Source organism: Pogona vitticeps, chromosome 2, assembly GCF_051106095.1.
Source record: "Pogona vitticeps strain Pit_001003342236 chromosome 2, PviZW2.1, whole genome shotgun sequence".
NCBI classification, from domain to species: Eukaryota; Metazoa; Chordata; class Lepidosauria; order Squamata; family Agamidae; genus Pogona; species Pogona vitticeps.
The window spans coordinates 241,919,337-241,929,427 of NC_135784.1; the positions used below are offsets into that span (position 1 = coordinate 241,919,337).

Genomic DNA, 10,091 nt, shown 5'->3' on the forward strand with positions numbered 1-10,091 from the left:
CCCTCACCTGCACTGCCTTTGGAAATTCAATGGGTCTCAGATAGCCTTCCCCCTCTTTCTCTCTGCAGCAACAAAGAAAAAGGGGAAAAGGAGTCAAAGCAGCCCCTTGGCTCATGATAATGATGACTCATTTTGCTCTGATCCTTTACCACAAGGGAGAAAAAGAATGGAATACAAGACATCACCAGGATTTGCTGCCTTTGCAATAGGTCCTGATGAGGAGAAAGAGATGTGAAAATGAATTTAGGAAAACCAGGGAAATCACAAGGGCAATCCCCCATCAACACAAATTATGCAGTTGAGTTCCCCACATTTGTGGAAATCACAAGGATCAGTAGCACACTCAAAGTGCAATGGATGAGCCTCCCCCTGAGAAAACCACTTTTATGACATGGTATTTCCCCTGCAAGGTATGAGTTGGAATGGCCCTTGTGTCTCCTACCCCCTTCTGTTTTCTGACCCTTCAAGTCATGGTGACCCCCTGGCTGCACCTCCCACTCAATACAGGCCCCAGTCCTGCCAGAGGCCAAGAGAGCTCCTCATTGTTTTGGGATGCCCTGAGGGACCCCCATTAGGGGCTAAGTGTTCCTCCCACAATCCTCTAGCTCAAAAAAAGTCATCGTCTAGCAAATTCCTCGTTTTGCGAGGCAATCTAGCGAGGCACCACTGTATGACAAGTATTCTTGGTTTTTGCTGATATGCATGAGTGCACATGCTCTACACAGAGAAAGGCATTGCATCGATTAGTAGCAATCTCTCCTCACAGGTGGATTTTACCTTCTCTGCCATTGATTCATTTATTGCACTTCGAAACCCCTCACTAAAGTTACTTAGGTGGTATACAGTTTGTTGAAATATGAAATGCAAAAATAACACAATACAGTGGCCAAGGAAGCAGAATATAAAACCAGTATAAAATTCAGCAGCAGAGAATAAAACATTATGTTATATAAAACCCAATAAAAACCAGAAGGAGGATAAAAGTGAAACAGTATAGAAGCACTAAATAATAGTACTAGTAACTGTGCACCATCAAGTCAATTCTGACTTATGGCAAACCTTTCCAGGGTTTTCTGGTTACCAAGTACTCAGAAGTGGTTTACCATTCCCTTTTTTCTGAGGATTCTCTGGGACTCAGCAGTTTGCCCACAGCTACACAGGCTGGCTCTTTTTTCTAGGAGACACAGTGCAGAATTGAACTCCCAACATCTGGCTCCACAGCCAAGTACCTAACTCACTGTGCTATTCAGCCATAATGTTTGTGAGGACAAATGAGTTTTCATCCTATAAGAACCATAACGTATGTGTCAGGTGATTCTCTTGGAGAAGCCATTCCACAAACAGAATTCCATCTTTGAAATATGGTTGCAAGTGTATGAAATTATTGTCCCCGTATATGTGGCATAATACAAAATGCATCTCAGCCGCAGGTTGGAAATCTTCTGATTTCTTGGCTGCAGCCTCCATTTGGATTGATGATTAAGCCAAAATTTTTAACAATTTCAATTTCTTCTCTATTGTCGACATTAATGTTGTGTAGTTCCTCTATAGTCATGATTTTTGTCTTCTTGACTTTCAACTGCAGTCCTGTTTTGGCACTTTCTTCTTTCAGTTTCATCAGAAGTCCTTTCAAGTCATTGCTGCTTTCTGCAAGTAAAATGGTGACATCTGCATAGGTTTCTTCCACCAGTTTTCATTGCAGTGGGATCAGCTGACCCTTCCTTCCCTTACTGGCCTTAATATCTGACATTAGATTTATCTATTGTTTGCTCTTAACCATATCCTTGATTGCAGTCCATTTAATGCATTTTTCATATACCAAGTAAAGGGACCCATACTGAACCAAGCTAGCTGTTGTCGGTGGGTCACTAACATGAGTTCTACACTGCTGTCAAACTAGATTTTAGTTACTATAATATGACAGAGCTCATGAAATGGGCTTTTATATGTATATATATGAATGATTGGCAAATCTATAATTATGAACTATTTTAGTTGTGAGGGAACCTCTAAAGATTTCACTAAGTAAAACTGTGATACACCCATAATCTCTTCCTGAATCCATCCACTATTCAATGTGGCTGCCAGAAAGATTGCAAAGTTGCCGGGTTGCCCCAACACAGCCATCCTGGTTCAGGCATTCTAGCCCTCGGACCCACAGATGTAACTTCTTCAAAATGTGGTGACTGCAGTTGGACCTAAACGGGCCAACCACTACTATTTGTTCATCTCTTTGACCATTCATGCCCCTTTCATGTGTAACAAAGAAATTAGATCTGTGCGTGGACATAAACTAGGTGGCAAAAGAAATGTGCCTGAGATAAATCGTTTTAAAAAATGTGTAATTGCTGTGTTATCCCCTATTAAACAGGAAAATTATAAAAAGGGAGAGGGGAGGCTGGAAAAACAAACAAACAAAGTGGGGAAGCAAATGATGTTGCTTTTATGTTGGAGGCAAAAGAGTTTGATTTAATCTGTGACTTTGTTCTTTTCCATGAAACTGGTTTGGCTGACTTCCAGTTCTGTCCCCACTAGAGTCCATTAAGGAAAAGTTAACTTTCTCAATTTTACCCATGCTATTAACATGCCATGAATGTGTGTGGTGATTAAAGAACTGTGGAGCTAAATCTACCAGGTGAGACTGAAGTGGTGTATAATTGAATCATGGCTGTTTGATTCAGTCATTTGTCCCTATCAAATGTGTGCTGTGAACATGGTGACAGCTCAGGCTTAGCTTGAAAGAAAGTCAGGTTGGATTTTATTGATGCAGTTTTAGCAGCGCCAGCACCGGCACTAATAAAGGAAGTTGTGCCATTGAAACTGAGGCCTGGTCAACACATGCTGTCGAAGGAAGTGGCAGAGTTGTGAGGTGGCAGAATGGACGGTACCACTTCAAACCAAAGTTGAACGAAATCACGTATTTGTATAAAAGCCTGAAAAAGAATAGTGAGGAATAATGTGAGCTAGAACCTTTCTTCTAATATGCCAGTTCTTGTCTTACATCTGGACTTGTTTTGCTTTAAAGAAACTCCACACCGTTGCCCTCCATTGGACCATCTCAGGCAGGATGCAGTCACCTCATTCTCTGTGGCTTGTGCAAAATCAGCTCAAAGCATTAATCCTCAGAATGTTTTGTCATTGTAACAGAACAATGCACAGTCTAGCTAGATTATTTCCCAGTGTTGGAATAGTAACCAAAAACGTGTTTGAAGGAGTGTATTGATTACAAACACTGAGCTTGTTGGGAGTCAAGATGCAGCATCTAAAAATATGTGATGAGCAAGGAGACTATAAATCTTAAATGCCAATATCCTGTCCAAGGTGCTATTAGTTGTGTTGTTAAATATAGGGATATAGGAAGTGGCCTTATGGCCAGTTAGAGCGGTGGTTCTTAACCTTTGTTACTTGGATGCTTTTGAACTGCAACTCCCAGAAACCCCAGTCAGGACAGCTGGTGATGAGGGCTTCTGGGAATTGTAGTCCAAAATTCCTGAGTAACCCAAGGTTAAGAACCAGTGAGTTAGAGCAGTGGTTCTTAACCTTTGTTACTCGGATGTTTTTGAACTGCAACTCCCAGAAACCCTAGCCAGCACAGTTGGTGGTGAAGGCTTCTGGGAGTTGCAGTCCAAAACTCCTGAGTAACCCAAGGTTAAGAACCAGTGAGTTAGAGCACTGGCACCTAACTGTTGGCAGCCTGTGGTCCAGCTGGCCTAAACAATGAGCCGAGGTGCCCCCCCCCCCGATTTGTTCAGACTATGGGCTGTTTCTGCTTCTAATCCAAAAGTGTTAACATGAGTTGGTAATAGCTTTCCAGAGTTTCATGAAAGTATGTTTTCCAGCATTTCCTGGAAATGTGGGGGGCTGAACTTGGAAGCTTCCACAAACATGTGTTCTATCCTTGAATAAGGCCTCAGGTCTAATAGGTTGTCGTGGCAAGTAGAAAGTTTTTGTCCTTAAAACCTATTCTCCTTCCAACTTTTTCTTACAAGAGTGCCTCTTCTTCTACCCTTCACAAGACATCATTTTGAGTGAGGTGTGCTTATAGTAGGGCGTGTGTGTGTTTGGGGGGGGCGTTACAGAGGATTGGGCATTCTACATTGGTAAAATACTGATTTTCCAAGTTAAAAAAAAACACAACCAGGACAAGTCTCTTCTACCTCCACATAGAAGGGCCTCTTAGAGAAGAGCTAGGAAAGACCCCTTTCCACCTTTCCAAGATCAAGGAAAGCCACAACCATCCTGAATACTACCACAGGACCAGTGTGGTCCCTATTTAGACTACTGCTGCCATTAGAGAGAGAGAGAGAGAGAGAGAGAGAGAGGATGCAACTGATGCCTAGATCAGTGGTTCTTAACCTTTTTGAAAGAAACGCCCCCTTGAGCCATTGAGGAAGTTATCATCGCCCCCCTTATTTCTTATTATATCTTATTTATTTATTTATTTATTTGTTTGTTTGTTTATTTGTTTGTTTGTTTGTTTGTTTGTTTGTTTAAGACACTTAAATCCAATGACCCCTGAAAACAAAATTCAATTCCAAGAAAATGAAATGCCCCCAAAAAGTAACATTTAATGATTTAGTTGCAAGCGAATTTTAAGACTCAAAAAGAAATATAAAAAGGGCATAAAATGCAGGAACTAAAAATTTCAAGACGAAAACTCTGAAACTAAATTAAGATAGGAGGAAAATATATATTCATGCACATTGTAAAAAGGCTGCAGCCATCTTCACAGGTTTGGCTTGCTCCAGCGCCCCCCTACCGCCCCCTTCTGCTCCAGCGCCCCCACACCGCCCGTTTTCGTTCTACCGCCCCCCTGAAAAATGAAATCGCCCCCTGGGGGGCATTATCGCCCAGGTTAAGAACCACTGGCCTAGATGGTCCTGCTGAATTACAACTATACCAAGGTGTTTGCTTTTCTCCCTCCCCACTCCCAATCTCTTTTCCTTTTGCAGTGACTCCTCTACTCCTTAACTGCGTAAGCCATTCTGACAGTGTTTCAGACTGGAAAGCAGGATTAAAATGCTTCATAAAAATAAATTAATAAAGTGAGGGAAGATAACAGTGTGCTCTTCTTGCAGCATCTGATGAAGTGGACTCTAGTTTATAAAACCTTTTGCAGTGATCATTAATATTTTAGGGATCACAAGACTGCTATTTGTTCTTTTTCTGTAACCTGCAGCAATGCTTTATCAAGACGATGGATGACTTTGTTCAGAGGAATTCTTATTATAAGGCAGGGCATATATATACATGGCATATATATATACTTTTTCCTCAGGGAGGCCCATAATAGGAGGGGAAGCTGCTGAGAAAATGTTTTTCTTCCCAGTTAGAGTAATTTAAATGTATTAATTTCAGGTTTTAAAAATGGAAACATTCCTCAAAGTAGTAAGCTAAACGTTCTTAAAGGTCAGATGGTTTCTGATTATTACAGTCTTTCTTTATTCATATCAGAGTGTTGTACCATTTAAAATATAGGTAAAATTAAAAACAAATTAACATGTCAAAATAATTAGACTATTTTTGACCAGAAGTGGGCTACGTTAGCCTTTTCTTGGCTATTTACTAGATATTCTTTTGTAAACATGTTGGGGCATAAATTGCACACACATGAGTGCTGCATTGATTGAATTTCTCCACTGTCACGGAAAATTTGTTCTGCATCCAAGTAGCTCCATTTTACTTGATTATTCTTTTATCTTCCTACTTCACTTCAGAGTTGATTAAGTGACTTCCACATAATCCTCCCAAGTCTCTCATGGTGGGATACATTCTTCAACATTAATCCATGTGCTGTAACATATATCATGGACAATAACATTTATATACATGTAGCATACTGCATTCTGAGTGAATGGAGTGGTAGCATGCCAGCACCATGGCTAAGTGCCCCTGGCCTACAAACAGCCTAGTTTAGACAACCAAGTGAAGTACAACAGGTGTGCAGAATCCATGTCTTTTCTCTTGTTCGATTCCAGGTCATCTCAGCTATAGCCAGCATGGCCAACAAACAAGAATAATGGGAGCTACTGCCCAGCTAATATGGGAGGGCTAGAGTTCTCATACAGTAGAATCATTTAAATGTTACTCTCCTCTACATGGAGGGTCCCCCTCTGTCTCAGAAGCACAAGCTGTGAGGAATGTGTGAATCAGCAGTCAAGATTTCCTATGAGAATTTTTTTACATCAATTGTTTGGATGTGTGAGAGAAAGAACTGATGGGGATTAAGTGAAGACAAACTGATGTTGCCTCAGAACTAGCAATGGTTTCTGCATTTGATGCCGCACCCGTTAGTGCCTGCTCAACTTTTTATTTGCAAATTGAAATAAAATATGCAGTGAACTCCACCAGTTTCACAAATAAAACAGGGTTTTGTGCTCGTGCCTTTCAAGCAGCAGGCACTGGGCAAACCGCCTTACGAACTGAGGGCCCCATTACATTAATGATATACCATGTAATATGCCTCAACATTATTTAATTCAGTTTCTAATCTTGTGGCAGCCACATGACTATGAATCACTGCTAGAGTTTTTGTTTCAGCGGCCTAGCTGATGGGCGGTGGAGCAGCTGGCTTCGCTACGCAGAAGCTGTGACAGGGCCCTGGGAGCCAGCAGAGACAAATGGTGCTGCGCTGCAGGATGTAGTGGCCCATCTTCACTACTGCCCATCAGATGAGTGGTGCAATGCTTGCTCAGCTGCAGCCAGCCACCTGGCTTTGCTGCTGCTGCTGCTGCTGCTCCTCTTGGCTGCTTCTGGGACCATGTCATGGCTTCCGTGCAGTGAAACTGTTGACTGCGTCCTAGATTGTAGTGAAGCCAGGTCACTACTGCTGCTCAGGTCAGCAAAGCACTGTGCTGCTGAGCTGATGGGCCGTAAAAACGGGCTGTTGCTGTGACCCAGCTTTGCTGTGCTCTAGAATACAGCAGCCCAGTTTCGCCGCCCATCATTTAGGCAGCACCTTACAGCTGATCCAGACAACGAGGCCCAGCACGGTGTCCTAGATTGCAGCACCGCTGGTTCCTGGCTCCTCTTGTTGCTGCTCCTGCCTCCATGGCCTCCTGCCTCCGTTTCCTCTTCCTCATGCCTCTGCCGCTGCTGTTCCTCCTCCAGCCCTACTCTCGCCTCCTGTGGGTAACCCAAAGAAGCCATTTACACCAACAGAGGGATTTACACATGCCAAAAAAGATGTAAATAAATCGTTTTCAGAAGCAATTTAAAACAAGCAACCCTTTGGCTGAAGAGTATTTTATCTCACTTTCCAAACAAAAAGCACACTTCCCAGCCCCCCGCAAATCTGTGTTCTGTGTACATCATTTTATTTTAGACTCATTTTTAAAAAGCAAAACCCAGTTCAGCAGTGGTTTTTAGTATCAGTGGGACTGGGCTCCGAGGGGAGTTTTCAGGGCTGTTAGAAATGGCAGCATACTGAACATGGCAAAGGAAAAAGGCTCTCAATCCTGCTGACTGTGCCCAAGACTTATGGAAACCAACTCCATGAATGCTACCTTGAACACTTTACAAGCAAATACAGGGATACATAAAATGCACAACTGCATAATATAAGAGGTGTGTACCATTTTGTTCAACAAGGGCCACATACCGTGTTTACAGGGCCACATTTGCATGCACACATGCATAAACTAACTACAAAGGTCCCAGCTTGTTTGCAATCCCAGTATACTGCTGGACTGAAGGGGAGACTCCTTTAGGATTGCTAAGGGAGGGGGAGGCTAAAAACTGACCCTGACCCCTTGTTCTAGATGGCTGGGTGGAGAAGAAGGTGGCTGTAGCTTCTTTCTCCTCTTAGCAATCCTGCTTCCCTGGCACCAGAAAGATGTCATTCGCCATAGAAGTAACTGTGCTCCTTGGCAGAAAAGGAATTTAACAGCAGGGAGAAAGGGAGTACGAGGGCCTCACAACACACATCCAACACACATCACACTGCTGAAATAATACATCAAGATTTCCAAAACCCCTTGAAAAATTGTTATGTATTTATTGTTTTGCTTGCCTTAAGGAAGCCACAGCCAGGCCTTAATATCAAGTAGTAAAACTAATTGGTAGTGAAAGGCTCGGTTGATGGTGAGGAAATAAAGAAAGGTTGTATATCTGTCGATTGCAGTATGATTGACTGCCTGGAACATTCCTAAGTAGCCAGTTATATATTTAATCTTTCAGAGGAATATTGGAAATGAAGAAGAAACAAGATGGCAATTAGGTGAACATGGATGTCTGTGATAACTGGTACAGTTTTTTCTTTCCATCTTATACCAATTTGATAGCAAAAGGTCAGGATGCAAAATGCGAAGAACACCACCCCCAACTGATCTGTGTCATCCTGGGAATGCATCTTCCAGACGGAACAGGCAGTCATAAAATTTTAAAGAGCTACGGTAAATCTCTTTGCAAATATTGCTTTCATTTTTACAGTAAAGCAGCTGATCAAAGACAAGAGACTTGTTTTGCTTATTGTTTGGAGTGTCTTAACCCTTAATAGGCATCATATTTTTTTCCTACTTGCTCTTGATACCTTTGTGCCACCTTTATGAGAGTCTGTTTGTCAGAGGAAGCAGTGCAAGAAGGGTTAAGAACAAATCACAAGCCATTAGCCAAATTTAGTTCCCATCACTGGGGGATGAGTAATTAAATTGTTCTCTAGTCAAAACATTTATCTGCAGCCCTCTGGTTGCAGCTGTCTGGCATGCCAGTTTGACACTGTTCAGAGCCATCTTTTCAAAGACTCAGTTCCGTTCATGCAGCAGTGGATCAGAAATTATGATCATATGGCGTGCAGGAAGTGTAGCTTCTCTAAGCAATGAAACCAGATAAATGGAAGATGAGAGATTGATTCATCATCACTGTCTTTGTTCTGGATTGGAAAGGGCAGCTAAAGAGTCCGTATTCAAACTCTGTCTGACAATCTCATCTACAGAAACAGACTGTCAAAGCCAAGGCTTTCCTAAGTCAGAAACAGGGTGTGACTCCCAAAGTGGAAAATGTAGGACCTAGGTAGAAAATCAGAGGGAAAGCTGGGAAGGAAAAATGGAACATGGAGCAAGAAACAAGATGAGGCTGGTATAGCTGAGCAGGATCAAGAAGGGGCAAATCACAAATTAAGGAAAAGGTGTACGTATTTCTAGCAATTTCATTTTTAAAAGCTCTTTGCCTGGCTGGTCAGACTTGCAAATAAAATCCATGTTTACTTTCTGAGGACCAATCAGAAATTTGCAACATGTGGAATGAGACAGATGTCTTCTGATTCTAAAGGGAGTTCTGCTTCTAAGGTTATTTAAATAGTGAACCTGAATATAACAGATTTACTTATCATTAATAGCTATATTTCAAGCTTCTTTATACCATTCATTTAATTGAAAATCATTCTGTATTTTCTGCATTTAATAAGCTTGTGCTTTCTGAGCATTAAATGCAAGCACTGCTATACATCTCATCTCTGTACATTTTTCTATCATTCACGAATCTCCCAATCTGAAAGTCAGACTCATAATAAATACGAGCAAGGCCAGAGTGATGATGTACTGTCAAAGTACCTCCGAACTTGTGTTTCAAAAAAAATTTCGCTCGTAATTTCTAGATTAGACTACTGTAACGCGCTCTACGTGGGGCTTCCTTTGAAGCTGATGCAGAAACTTCAAGTGGTGCAGAATGCGGCGGCCAGACTCCTTACTGGAATGAGAAAATATCAACATATCTCTCCTACTCTGGCCATGCTGCACTGGCTGCCCATCCGTTTCCACATTGACTTCAAAGTGTTAATCCTTACATATAAAGCCCTAAACGGTTTACGACCTCGAAACTTGGCGGAACGCTTACTCCCAACTAGCTCTACCCGGGTCACCCACACGAGCCAGGAGGTGAGGCTGAGGAGCCTGACGCAGAGGGAGGCCCGGAAGGAAAGAACTAGAAACCGGGCCTTCTCGGCGGTGGCTCCTCGCCTCTGGAATAACCTACCTCCGGAGATTCACGCTGCACCCTCGCTGGGTACTTTTAAGAACCAACTAAAAACGTGGATGTATATGCAGGCCTTCCCTTCCAGTTAATTCCTGTCCTCTTTCCTTCCCCCCCCTTTATTT

At 42.3% G+C, this 10,091-nt stretch overlaps 1 non-coding gene across 1 annotated transcript; it reads right to left on the reverse strand.

Annotated features, from left to right (window-relative positions):
- Nucleotides 1-252: 252 nt before the first annotated feature.
- On the reverse strand, nucleotides 253-418 carry LOC140705183 (U1 spliceosomal RNA). Its single transcript, XR_012084665.2, has one exon. It is a non-coding gene; the product is annotated as a U1 spliceosomal RNA (small nuclear RNA).
- Between the last annotated feature and the right edge of the window lie 9,673 nt (nucleotides 419-10,091).